Genomic DNA, 13908 nt, shown 5'->3' with positions numbered 1-13908 from the left:
GATGCAGCCCCACCCTGGGGTCTTGGAAACACGGCCCTACCCTCGGGTCTGGGGGAAGTGGCACCACCCTGGGGTCTTAGGGATGTGGCCCCACCCTGGGGTCTGAGGGACACAGCCTCACTCTGGGGTCTGGGGGACATGGCCCTACCCTGTGGTCTGGGGGATGTGACCCTACCCTAGGGTCTGGGAAATATGGCCCTACCCTGGGGTCTGGGGGACATGGCACTGCCCTGGGGTCTTAGGGATGTGGCCCCCCTGGGGTCTGGGGGACACAGCTTCACCCTCCGGTCTGGGGGCCATGGCCCAGGGGATGTGGCCCCACTCTGAGGTCTGGGGGACACAGCCCTGCCTTGGGGTCTGGGGGATGTGGCCCCGCCCGGAGGCCTGGGGTACACAGCCTTACCCTGAGATCTGGGGGACATGGCCCCGCCCTGGGGTCTGGGGGACGTGACCCTACCCTGGGGTCTGGGGGATGTGGGCCCGCTCAGGGACCTGGGGTACACAGCCTCACCCTGGGGTCTGAAGGATGCAGCCCTACCTTGGTTCTGGAGACACAGCTGTGATCACAGGGCTGGCAGCTCCCAGAGACCTAGTTGAACCCAACCTTGGCTCTGCCCTGGTCCTCTCTGGGCTGTGACCTGGGCATGTCAGGTAGAGGGGTGGCCAGAAGCGCACAGCGGGCCAGGCTGGCCATTCCCCATTCCTGCTAGAGCATGCCCAGCCGAGCTCCAGTCTAGACCCAGCTGTTCATGAACCCTCTGCCAAGGCCATGTAGCCCTGTGACATCCCGGCTCCCAGCTGCAGTCTTTCCCAGCCTGTCATGGGGACAAGGCAGTTGGGCCCTCCCTGACCAGGCAGGCCTCGTGGGACCCCCAGCCCTGCCCTGGGTCTGCCAAGGGGACTTTGTGCTCTGGGTGCAGACGGGGCGGGGGTGTGCATCCCCACCATGCCAGTGGGGCTTGGCACTCGGCCAGTCACCCTTGGCTGGGGGCAGCGGGAGCCAGGGCAGCAGGAGGTTAGCCGGGTGTCAACCAGGCGATCTCCTGGGGTCAGTGGGCACCAGCTGAGGGCAACATCTCCATGGGATCCTGGGTGGCGGGCGTGTTCCCTGGAAGGTTCGCTGTGGCTCCTGTCTGTGCCTGAGCTCCCAAGAGCATCTGGCCCTTGCATTCCATCAGGGGGATAAGAGGGCAGCTCTCACACAGCCCCAGCCCTGGACTGGGGAGGGTCATTGTCCCCTAAGCCTGGAGGTGCTGTTCACGGTGGGTGGCTCTGCAGATGCCCCTGTCCAGCCAGGTGGGCAGTCACCCTTCCTGCTGTGAGCCTCAGGCACAGTGCCCACAGCCAGCCCTTCTGTGGGGACCGCAGCCGGAGGCCCAGGAGTGGGGCACAGTCCCTGGTAGCTCCTGGACCACTCAACATGGGGTGAGAGGCCCACAAAGCCCCGTCATCTTCACACACAAGGCTGCAGAAACTAGTCTAGGGGCCTGGGCACCCCTCAGGGTCACTCCAAAAGCGCCCTGGCTCCAGTCTCTGTGTACCTGGGAACCTCAGTGCTCCTCCTGGGCTCTGCTCCCTCCTAGGCTCGAAACTGCCGGGGCACGCAGGCCCCTCCTCCTAGGATCCGTGCCCCCGGGCAGCCCCTGCCTCACCTCTCCCTTCAGGGCCATCCCTGGGAGGGGTTCACCCAGCAGCCCCTGGACAGGAGTGGGCCTACTGTCTTCTTTCGTTCATGTGGCATCTGAGCATGCATTGAGCCACATGCGTTGGCCAGTGTGGAAAAGGAGCTGAGAGGCCAAGTCAGGATGGGGTCTCTGGGCCCCCGCCATGCCAGCAGGGTTCCAGCCTCCTCCCAACCCCATGGTTGCAGATTGGTGGGGGCCTCGAGGAACCAGCATTTCCCAGCTCCCCAGTTCAAGTCACACACTTCGCAGAGATCAGCCCCGCTTCCTCTGGGAGGGCAGTGAGGACTCCTGGGAATAGCCTGGCCCACCCCCACCCCAGGCCACAAGGTCCCAGATGCCCCCATAAAACCTTCAAGACCTCCATGTGGGCCTGGGTTTCATATGTTTGTCCCCGATATGTAGGCCTTGTTATTTGGCACTGAGGACGCCCCTGGGGCTCCATAAATGTCACTGGCCACAGACATTCGGTGCCTATTTCCACCATTCAGTGCTGGCCACCCTGCCCAGGCCCTCGCTGTGGGCCAGGTCGGGGGACAGCTTGTTGCTCCTTCCCACTTGCGGTGTGATTCCAGGAGCTCTAGGCCTCTCTGGGCCTTCAGGTGGGCCCTGTGGAAAAAGCTCTGCTCCCAGCTGGCCAGGCCCAAGCTGAATGCCCCTGGAGGGACCCACGCCCACGTTGGAGGCAGGAGACTCGAGCATTGGAAGTACAGGATCCAAATGCCTGGGGGTCTCCAGCTGCCCATAAAGGAGTCACAGTGACACCTTCTGGCTCCATGCCCGCTTCTCTGGGGAAGGGCCCTGTGGCCAGCATGGTGGGCACTGCCTGCCTGCCCTGGCCAAGCTGCACAGGGGACCCACGCCCAGGGAAGCCCTGTCCACGCCATGGACAGAGGGGCAGGGCCTGACCCAGCACTGCCCCTGGAGGCTCCCAGGGGACTGAAGCTGGAGGAGCCTGGTCTCCATTGCTAGCCACAGAAGAGTCCACACCTCCAGCTCCCGCATTAACCGAGGCCGAGCAGACAAAAGGGAGGGGAGCCGCCAACTCCCAGTGCTAGAACTCCAAGTCCTGCCTGGGCATGGGCTGCCAAGCCTCCCACTGCAGTGGGTCCCTTAGGAGGCACTCAGCTTTGCAGCTCACTGGGTTTCCTGTCCCTGTGGCCTGGCCTTGTCACCATTCTTCAGCCCCAAGGTCCTCCTGGCAACTCAGGTCCCTCACACTGGCTCCATACAGTGCCTCCCTGCCTTCCTGGCCTCTGCGCACCCTACCCGCCACCCTCCTCCTCCCTCCTCCTACTCCCTCCCTCTCCCTACTCCCTCCTCCTCCCACCCTCCCCCTCCTCCCTCCTCCTACTCCATCCTCCTACTCCCTCCCTCCTCCTCCTACTCCCTCCTCCCTCCCCCTCCCACCCTCTCCCTACTCCCTCCTCCTCCTACTCCCTCCTCCTCCCTCCTGTCTCCTCCTACTCCCTCCTCCCTCCCTCCTCCTACTCCCTCCTCCTCTCACCTCTTCCCACCCTCCTCCTCCTCCCTCCTCCTCCCTCCTCCTGCTCCATCCTTCTACTCCCTCCTCCTCCCTCCCTCCTCCTACTCCCTCCTCATCCCTTCTCCCTCCCTCCTTCTACTCCCTTCTCCCTCCTCCTACTCCCTCCTCCCTTCCTGCTCCTCCCTCTCCCTTCCTTCTTATTCCTCCCTCTCTCCCTCCCTCCCACTCTCCTTCCTCCTTTCCTGTTCCTGCCTCTCCCTCCCTCCTCCTTTTTTCCTCCTCCCTCCCTCTTCCTCATCCTCCTTCCTTGTTACTCCTCCCTCCCTCTCCCTTTCCCTTCTGCTTCTCCCTTGCCTCCCTCCCTCCTCCTACTTTCCTCCCTCTCCCCTCCCGCTCGCTCCCTCCCTCCTAGAGGCTGCTGTCTTCTGCTGCTGTCCTGAGCAGCACAAGACATAACCAGGCCCATGCCCATTTGTTTTTTCACAATGGCAGGCTGTTACTGATGCTATTTCAATTATAAAAGCCACGAGCTGCAAGGAGTTCCCAGGGAGGCAGTGCTCCTTAGTACTTCCTGTTCACTGGGTTGTCAGGGCCGGAACCCAGGCTCAAGCCACCGCACAGGGCAGTAGTTACTGCATACCTCGCATCAAAGCACACTTAAGCCACGTGTAATGGTATAGATTAAGCATTCCACAACCAAGTGACACCTAACAGCAAGAGAAAAGGGATAGGAAAAGGGGTCAACAATCTGGTCCAAGGAGAGCCACATGGACAAGGAGCATCCTAGCCTGACCCTAATGGATGTCAGCATCTTGCAAAGAAGAGGCCTTGATATGGGCAGAGATTTGGTCTGCGGATGCTGAATCTGACCATGAGTGATAGCAGGATGGCGTCTGTTATGATGTCCGCCTCGAGCTGGTGAAGCCCTGCTCTTTTTATGGCCACAGAGTCCTTGGTGAGGACGGATGGTAAACAGCGTGCCTGGCTACGCCCTTATCTGGTGGGGGACAGCCTCTGGATTAGGCGAATGTCTGGTCCCTGCTGGCCTGATGCCCTCTCAAGTGGAGGAGGGAGTCTTTTCCTAAGAGGGAGTGACTATGTGAAGAGTGCTCTGCACACCTGTGCAGCTTGTCCCATGCCCCACCCATGCCCAAGCAAACCATGCCAGCCTCCACACCCGCATGCCAGGCCCGTCTTAGTGACCCTGGCACCTGGACTCCCAGCCAGGCCGAGAGAAGCCCACTCCTCCCAGCCCCTCACCAAGGGGCTGCCTCACCCACAGCCCACAGCCGCCTCACCAAGGGTGGCACCCTGCAGGTCCCTAGGCCTCCTTCTAGATGTGGCTGACACCTGTTCTGCCACCTTGGGGGCCACTGGCTCAGAGTTACAGGGACATCAAGGCTGCGCTGGCTGTGTGGGGGTCCCTGCCACTCTGAGTAGACAGGGATTTAATGTGTGGGCCAAGTGCTTACAAAGTCCCCAAGGGCTGGGCACAGTGGCTCATGCCTGTAATCCCAGCATTTTGGGATGCTGACGCAGGAGGATTGCTTGAGCCCAGGAGTTCAAGAACAGCTTGGACAACATAGTGAGACCCCCGTCTCTACAGAAAATCAAAAATTAACTAGGTGCGGTGGCACATGCCTGTAGTCCCATCTACTTGGTAGGCTGAAGTGGGAGGATTGCTTGAGCCCAGGAGTTTGAGGCTGCAGGGAGCTGTGATTACATCACACACTCCAGCCTGAGCGACAGAATGAGGCCCTGTCTCTAAAAAATTAAATGAATAAAATAACAGGACCTACGACCATGCCATGGGCCCCTACACTTAAAGAATAAACTGTGTTCTAACTGTACTACAAGGGTTTTCTTTTTCTCCAGCAGCTAAAGAAGCACTGGCCTCCAGCTAAGCAACGTCAAGACAACTGCAGCTTACCCAGCTCATAGAGGCTGACTCTCCAACCCCCTGCTCCACCAGCCACGACAGCAGCGTTCACTGGACCAGGACACTGACTTCAGGAGCTTTCTCCTGGTGAGAGACCATGACCGTGGGCTGGTCCTGGCCAGTTTACAGAGGCTGTGCACTTGAGCCCCTTTGAGTCCTGGAAAGACCTAATTGGAATACATCTACATGTGAAGCCTCCACCCCAAGGTAAGCATGCGTCACATGTCACATGCATGTGTGTTCCATGAACATGTGTGAGGGCCACCCTCATGGATCTCCATAGACCTCCTGTAGCCTGTGGAATATGTGTGTTTGGCCCCTGGACTGCACACCCTTCTCCATTCTCTGCCTCCTCCCAACCAGCTCCTCCTCACGGTCTGTGCTGCTCCCACACGGCTCCCCAGAAGCTGATCTGGCCACACGCAGGCTGGCCAATGACCTCCAAGGCCCAGTCCACCTGCCGAGTTCTTCCTTCATCATGCTCACCGTCAGTCCCCTCCTCCACAGCCTCTTCCACCGTTAGAATGACTTTCAGAAAACCAAAACTAAACAGTATTGATTGGTGTCATGTATTTGTAAAAATCAAGCAAAATATAAATGCACCATGAGAGTAAAACACGACCCCAGATTCCTTCCCTGAGAAGTAAACTGTGCTAATCCTATGTGAAATTTAATCCAGGCCTCCCTCGTGCATTCTGTAGGATCCTGGGGTTAACATACAGGCCAAGAGAATTACAGTTTATTTAATTATAGGGCTACCTTAAATGAACAGTGTTGACTGGAAATATGCTCTTTAAATTATGGGAAGGAAGGAATGAGAAAGAAGGAAAGAGGAAAAAAGAAAAAAGGAAAAAGGGAGGGGGAAAGAAGAGAAAGAGAGGAAGAAATAAAAGAAAGAAAAGAAAAAAGAGGTGGGGGAAGGAATGAAGGAGAAAAAGAAAATATGAAAGGAAAAATGAAAAAAAGAAGGAAGGGAGGGAAGGAAAAAGAAAACAAGAAAGAAAAAAGAGAAAGAAGAAAGAAGGGAGAGGAGGGAGTGAGGAGGGGAGGGAGAAGGGAAGAAGGAAGGGAGGAGGGGAGGAAGGAGGGAAGGAGGGGAGGGAGGAGGGAAGGAGGCAAGGAAAGAGGGAAGGAAGGAGGGAGGGAAGGAAGGAAGGGAGGAGGGAAAGAAGGAGGAGACGAAGGAGGGGAGGAAGGAGGGGAGGGAGTAAGGGAGGAAGGAGGGGAGGGAGTAGGGGAGGAAGGAGGGAAGGAAGGAGGGGAAGAGGTAAGGGAGGAAGGAGGGGAGGAGGGAAGGAAGGAGGGGAGGAGGGAAGGAAGGAGGGGAGGAGGGAAGGAAGGAGGGGAGGAAAGGGGAGAAAGGAAGGAAGGGAGGAGGGGAGGGAGGAGGCAGGAGGGGAGGGAGGAGGGAAGGAGGGGAGGAAGGAGGGGAGGAGGGAAGGAAGGAAGGAGGGCAGGAGGGAAGGAAAGAGGGGAGGAGGGAAGGCAGGAGGGAAGGAAGGAGGGGAGGAGGGAATGAAGGAGGGGAGGAAAGGGGAGAAAGGAAGGAAGGGAGGAGGGAAAGGAGGAGGCAGGAGGGGAGGGAGGAGGGAAGGAAGAAGGGGAGGAAGGAGGGGAGAAAGGAGGGAAGGAATGAAGGGAGGAGGGGAGGGAGGAGGGAGGAAGGAGGGAGGGAAGGCAGGCAAGTGAGGAGATTATCTGGAAAGATCACTGAGGGACCCTGAGGTAAATCTTTAACATGTCAGATATGTGTTGTTAAACAATCCTTCTTCTGGCTGGGGGCGGTGGCTCATGCCTGTAATCCTAGCACTTTGGGAGGCCAAGGCGGGTGGATCACGAGGTCAGGAGTTCAAGGCCAGCCTGGCCAACACAGCGAAACTCCGCCTCTACTAAAAATATAAAAACTAGTCGGGCGTGGTAGTGGGTGCCTGTAATCTCAGCTACTCGGCAGGCTGGGGCAAGAGAATTGCTTCAACCTGGAAGGTGGAGGTTGCAGTGAGCCAAGATCACACCACTGCACTCCAGCCTGGGTGACAGAGCAAGACTCCGTCTTGGGGGGAGAAAAAAGCTTCTTCCGTTAAAATAAATGGGAGGATAGGAGCTGAGACAGAAGCCTTTCAGCCCGTGCTGCAGGCAGCCCCAGCCCCAGGCGTCATTGCGGTGGGAGACTGTGACGCTGAGAGGTTTCTGCTCTGTTCCTCCAGGGTTCAGGCCTCAGAGGATAGTAAGTGGGCTCCCCTCAGCCCAGCCTCCTACCTAGATGTCTCCATGTCGAGGTCTTTATTTTTATCTTAACACAAGGACCTGCTTTGTTTTGTTTTGTTTTGCACAGAGACTCACACAGGCTGGCTGTCAGGCCATGGCTATCCCTGCCTCTCTGCCTCCCTGCCCTGGCTGCAGAGCCAGCCCTGCTGCAGCTGCTGCCTGATTCCCTTCCTCACCACCCAGGGGAGCTGCTCCTTGGGACCTCCAGAATTCCTCTCCTTGGTTTGTGCCCTTGTTTTGTGAAGCACACCCTCAAATCGTTGACTGGAAGAGATGTGAGGGTGGTGAACTTTTCTGGAATTTGCCTGCCTGAAACTGTCTTTATTCTAGTTTTTTAAAAGCAAGCTTGGCTAGGCCTGGACTTCTAGGTTGCAAATGACCCTTGCTACGAGTTTGCAAGGGGCCGCTGCATTTCAGCCCAGCATCCCTGCTGCAGGCCTGATACTCCAGGCTTGATGTGCACATCAGTTAGGAATGACTTGGGTGGCAGATGACAGAAAACAGCCAACTCTAGCTTAAACAAACACACTTTCATTTGTTTTAAATCACACACACAACAAAAGCTGGGATTTGGCCTGGCGTGGTGGCTCATGCCTGTAATCCCAGCACTTTGGGAGGTTGAGATGGGAGGATCACTTGAGCCCAGGTGTTTGAGATCAGCCTGGCTAACATGGTACGACCCAGTCTCTACCAAAAATACAAAAATAAGCTGGGCATGGTGGCACCTGCTGTCTTTATAAAACTCATATAAAGCTGGCGCCTGTGGTCCCAGCTACTCGGGAGGCTGAGGTGGGAGAATAGCTTGAACCTAGGAGGTTGAGGCTGCAGTGAGCCGAGCTCTCACCACTGCACTCCAGCCTGGGCGACAGAGTCAGACCCTGTCTCAAAAAACAAAACAAAACAAAACAAAACTAGGGTTCATGCGAGAGCACCATGAGGTCACTGGAGCCTTTTCTATTTTTGCTCTGTCTTCCTTAATGGGTCGCTTCCTTACTCATGATCTCAAGACGGTTGCGGTGACTCCACCATCACATCCTGTGTCCTATGCAGGAAATGGGTGCAAGGGAAAAGATATGCTGAGCAAAATGGGCATGCTTTCAGCAAAGCTTTGCCTGCTTGCTGGAGAAGAGACCTTCTCGCTGTAGGAATTTATGATGACATCTCATCGTCCAAAAGGGTGTCAGGTGCCCACCATAGATTCTCCTACAGCCAAAGAAAAGCTGACCTATTTTTTTCTCACTAGATTTCTTGGGCTTTATATTTCCAATTTTTATTGAAAATAATTACTTCACTGGCCATATTTTTGTTTTCAGTAGTTTACTTTTTTGTTTTATTGTTCCTTTTTCATAGATGATTTTCTTTTTCTTCTTCTTTTTCTTTTTAGACAGATTTCACTCATGTTGCCCAAGCTGGAGTGCAATGGCATGATGTCGGCTCACCACAACCTCCACCTCCCAGGTTCAAGTGATTCTCCTACCTCAGCCTCCCAAGTAGCTGGGATTACAGGCATGCACCACCATGCCTGACTAATTTTGTATTTGTAGTAGAGATGGGATTTCTACATGTTGGTCAGGCTGGTCGCAAACTCCCAACCTCAGGTGATCCACCCGCCTCAGCCTCCCAAAGTGCTGGGATTACAGGCGTGAGCCACTGCGCCCAGCAGATGAATTTCTTTCTTTTCTCCTTCCTTCCTTCCTTCCTTTTCTTTTCTTCCCTTCTTCCCTTTTTTGAGACAGAGTAGTGGCATGATCTTGGCTCACTGCAACCTCAACCTCCTGGGTTCAAGCGATTCTTCCACCTCAGCCTCCCAAGTGGCTGGGACTAGCTGCGCCCACCACCTGTAATTTTTAAAAAATTTTTGTGCAGAGAAAGGGTCTTGCTATGTTGCCCAGGCTGGTCTTGAACTCCCGGACTCAAGCGATCCTCTGGCCTCAGTCTCCCAAAGTGCTGTGATTACAGGTGTGAGCCACTGCCCTAGATGGTATTTTTTTCCCCAGGTCTTCCTAATGATACTTATTAGAGTTTATTTAAAACTCTTGTCTGTGACCTGGATTATTTCTGTTTCTTTCAGCATCATTTTTTGGTCTGTCTCCCTGGAGTACTCACATTGATTCTGTGGACACATAAATCAGACCACATCTCACTTCTGCCTCAAACCTCTGACATCCAGAAAGCAAGGAAGTCCTCAGAGTCTCAAAGAATCACAATGGCACTGCATTGAAACATACTGAATTTGAAAGAAGGAAGGACCCATGCATCTTTAGCAATACGAAAAAACAAACACAAATAAGGGAGGGAGAGTTTTCTTTCCTGAATAATGACATCTCATCAGTGTAGCAGGGGAAACGGAATGAGAAAGCTGGAAGTGCTGATGTCAGGACTGAAACAGGAGCATCTGTGGGGCCCAGGAGAATCGCCATTCAAGGGCAGCTAACTCTTTACCTACCGAAGCAGACAGTCCCCAAAGACGAGGCACGGCCTTGATTGGAGCCTGGATCCGGGAAAAACACAAAAAGCAAGAGCAGCTCAAAGGAACACCACGGGAGGGAGGATAGGGCAGGACAGTGCAAACGCTGTGGGCCCCAGCCCATCCCGTCACGTTGTCACATGTGAAAGGAGAATGCCGATTCGCGTACGGTACCAGATGCCTCCAACTTCCTCTCTAAGGGGCCAAAAAGCAAAAAGACATGCATCTTGTTTTTAGAGACAGAAGAGAAGAGAGATCAAATGACTACAGCTCATCCTGGAATAACGTGGGGGTTAGGGGCACCAGCCCCCATGCAGTTGAAAATCCCCACGTAAGTTTTGACTTCCCTGGAACTGAACTGCTAACAGCCTCCTGCTGACCGGAAGCCTTGAGGAGAATATGAACAGGTGATTAGCACGCATTCTGCATTATCTGTGTCACATACTGTGTTCGCACAATACAGCAAGCTAGAGTCTAGAAACGTTAGTGGGAAAATCCCAAGGAAGAGAAAACATAGTTCCTCTTCCCTGCATTGAATGGATCCTCCTAAACGCCTTTGTCCTCCTGGTCTTCAAGCTGCAAGGCTGAGGAGGAGGAGGGAGGGGACTTGGCCTCACTGTCTCAGAGGTGGCAGAGGCAGGAGAAAATCTGCATGTAAGGGGCCCACACAGGGCAAATCCATGTTATTCAAGGGCCAGCTGTAAATGTGAACAGTTGGTGAATCCTGGTGCAGGATGCTGGGCGCCATGGCAGACCCTCAGGCATCCGGTGACCCCTGTGTCCCAGGTTCCTGCCCTGACCTGCTTCCTGCCCAGCAGAGCAGAGCAGCGGCGCACCCTCCCCACCCCTTTTGGCAGCTCCGCAGACTTCGAGGCCCCTCCTTCCAGCATACTCTCTCCATCACCCCCGCCTTGGGAAGTGGAGGAAGCCGCCCCTCAGAGAGGCCCTCATGGCAGGTTGCTGAGGATGGCCTCGGGAGGACAGCTCCCAAGGACCCAGGCCCTCCTTCTGACAGGGCATGGTGCCTGGAAGCAGAACCTGCCCCAGGCGAGCCTCAGATGAGACCCTGGCCCTGGCTGACACATCAAGAGACCCCGGGTCTGAGGCCCCAGTCCCCCGAAATGGGTGCTGATAAGCCTGTGTGGGTGAAAACCCATGCACGTGCACTCATCTGCCACCCAGCCCTGGACAGACCCAGGGCACCTGTGAGAGCCACTGCTCCCTTCCACAGCTTAGGACTTGCTGCAGAAGGCAGGGAGGACTGGCTGCAGAGCTAAGGCCACCCCTGGAGGCCTGGCCTGGGCCACGCCCCACCCCAGCCTCTTCCCCTGTCTCTCCCCTCCTCTCCCTCCTCCTCTTTTAACTCCCCTCCTCCATCCTCTCCTCTCTCTCCTCTCCCCTCCTCCTTTCCCCTCCCTCCCTGCTGGGGAGGCCTCTGGCTGGTAAGCACAGCGGGAGCCCCCAGCTGTTGCCATGGATGTGGGCCCAACACAAACACAGGATGCTAGGCTCCTCTGCCAGCCCTGGACCCCCCACCTCCAGTCTGGCCCTGCGCAGGGTTGGGTGGGCAGATGAGGTCATTGCCATGGGAGCCCCCTCTGCAGGGCTGCAGGGGGAGTGTTTATTTGGTCTTGTTTCCCTGGCAATCTGCTGGACCCCTGCTCCACTCCGTCCACCATCCACGGGGGCGTTCCAGCAAAGCCGGCCAGCCAGGCCCCGCTGCCCTTGGTGCCTATGCCAGCCCCTCCACCTGGCCTGGCCAGCCTCACAGCAGACCTCTGCCCAGAATCCCAGGCTATCAGGCAGGGGCTGCCTCCTAAGGGGTGGATAGGGAAACTAAGGCCCTGGAGCCTGGCAGAGGCAGGACCAGGCACAGCCAGGACTCTGGTCCCCAGCCTAGGCCCTCTGCAGCCCCCAGAAGTGGCCTGCTCTTTCCCGATCAGCCCCCTGGGCCTGGCTGACCCAAGGTCACCTCCAGGGAGGTGACAGCTCTGCCCAGCATCCGCTCCTCCTGGGCCAGCCAGTTGCTGTATGCACTGGGCAGTGGGCGGGGAGGGGCTTCCGAGGAGCACAGAGGCTGCAGAGAGAGTGAGCCCAGTGGGGCTTAGAGGAGCAGGGGCTCTAGTGCACGTCAGGGGAACTAAGAAGACAGGCAGCATGGTCTGGGGACGAGATGCAGGATGGGTCAAGGCCACCCCCTTGTGAACATCCACCCCTGGCCCCAGGATGAGGCCCACCTACATGAAAAGGCCCCAGGAATAGAGTGTGCAGGCAGGGAAGGTGAACCCCTGGGACCCCAGGCCCCAATGCAGGGGCTGCGGCCTGCGTAGCCAGGTGGGGCAGGGAGTGAGTCTGAGCCTCCCACACCTCCAGACTCCTGCACCCCGGGGCCTCCTGGGCCACCTCCTTCTACCCTGACAGCAGCTGCCTGCCTCAGGAGCTGGCCCCAGAGCACCTACAGTGTGCAGCCTGGGCCAGACCCCATGGAGGCAGTGAGGACATCATCCTGGGGTCCCTAGCAGTTCCCAAGGTCCATGACACAGGAAGGGCAACACAGGACCCCACCACAGCCTGTCTGGGCTCTGGGGCGCCAGACTCACTCTTTGCACCCTCCCCTCCTCCTCCTCGTCCTTCCTCTTCCCTTGTCTCCTTCACCTCCTCCCCTACTCCTTCTCCCACCCTTCCCCCTCCTCCTCTCCACCTTCTCCCTCCGTCTCTGAAGTCAGCCTGGAAGGCCAGGCAGGATCCCACTCAAACCTTCCTGCTGCACACCCCGGGCCCTTCTGAGACATTACCTAACCGCGCCTTCTTACCTAATCCCCTAGCCATCCCCTGCCGCTGCCTGGAGGGGAGCCAGATGCCTGCCACCGCCCCAGCCGCCTGGGCCCAACCAGCCTGGGCTCAAGCCTGGGCTTGCCTCTGGCCACCTGTGTGTCCTGGGCCTGTCTCCCACCTGCGAATGGCACCGGAGACCGCTCGGCTAAAGTAGCTCCATGCCCTCTGGGCCCTGCTTTCCTCACCCCCGCAAGCCAAGATGGGGATGCCCTGTTGTCCGGAAACTGCCCAGGAGCATCTGACCCGTGCTCGAGCAGGTGGGGAAGCACCTCGTGGATTCCAAGGTGTCTCCACCCACCTGGTGGATGTCGTTGGACAGGGTGGGCCCAGGGCCAGTGGGAGCTTGTCAGCTGGAGGAGACCAGAGTGGGGGTAGGGGCCAGGCCTCAATCACCCAGGAAAGGCGAGGTAGGAGGCTAGAAAGGAGATGAGCTATGGCTCAGCACACACCTTCAGCACACACCTACAGCACTCAAGCACATGTGTGCATGCAGAGACAGACGCATGACACAGACACATGGACATGTGCATGCATGTGCATGTACCCACATGGACACATGCACCTGTGTGCAGAGACACACATGACACAGACTCATGGACACATGTATGCACACATATGAATGTAGCTGCATGAATCCAGCCACACATATGCACACATACATGCACTCACACATGTAGACAGATACACGGACCCAGCCATACATACATACGAGACACACAGACACAGATGCATAGGCCTAGCCATATACATGGATGCATGCAGACACACAAAAGATACACATATGTATGCACATGCATGCACAGACACCAATGCATGGAACCAGCCACATGCATGCAGACACACTTGAGACACACATGCACATACAGACACAAATGCATGGAGTTAGCCACATATATGCATGCACACATGTGGACACATGCACAGACCCAGCCACATGTATGCATGGAGACACATGCACAACACACACACATATGCGTGCTCACATGTGGACAACACAAACCCAGCCACACACGCATGCATGCTTGCATATAAATGCACACAGACATGTGGACACATACAACACACATGCACACGTACACAATACCTGCAGACACAGATGCACTGACATGCAGACCCACACGAATCCAACCTCACACATACACATGTGCAGATGCAGACCAGACACACAGAGCATCCACCATACACAGGGAACCCTAGCCCACACAACTGGACCCAGGACAAAGGGGGAGGGTTG

Source organism: Pan paniscus, chromosome 1, assembly GCF_029289425.2.
Source record: "Pan paniscus chromosome 1, NHGRI_mPanPan1-v2.0_pri, whole genome shotgun sequence".
NCBI lineage: Eukaryota > Metazoa > Chordata > Mammalia > Primates > Hominidae > Pan > Pan paniscus.
This window is presented reverse-complemented; position numbering follows the sequence as displayed.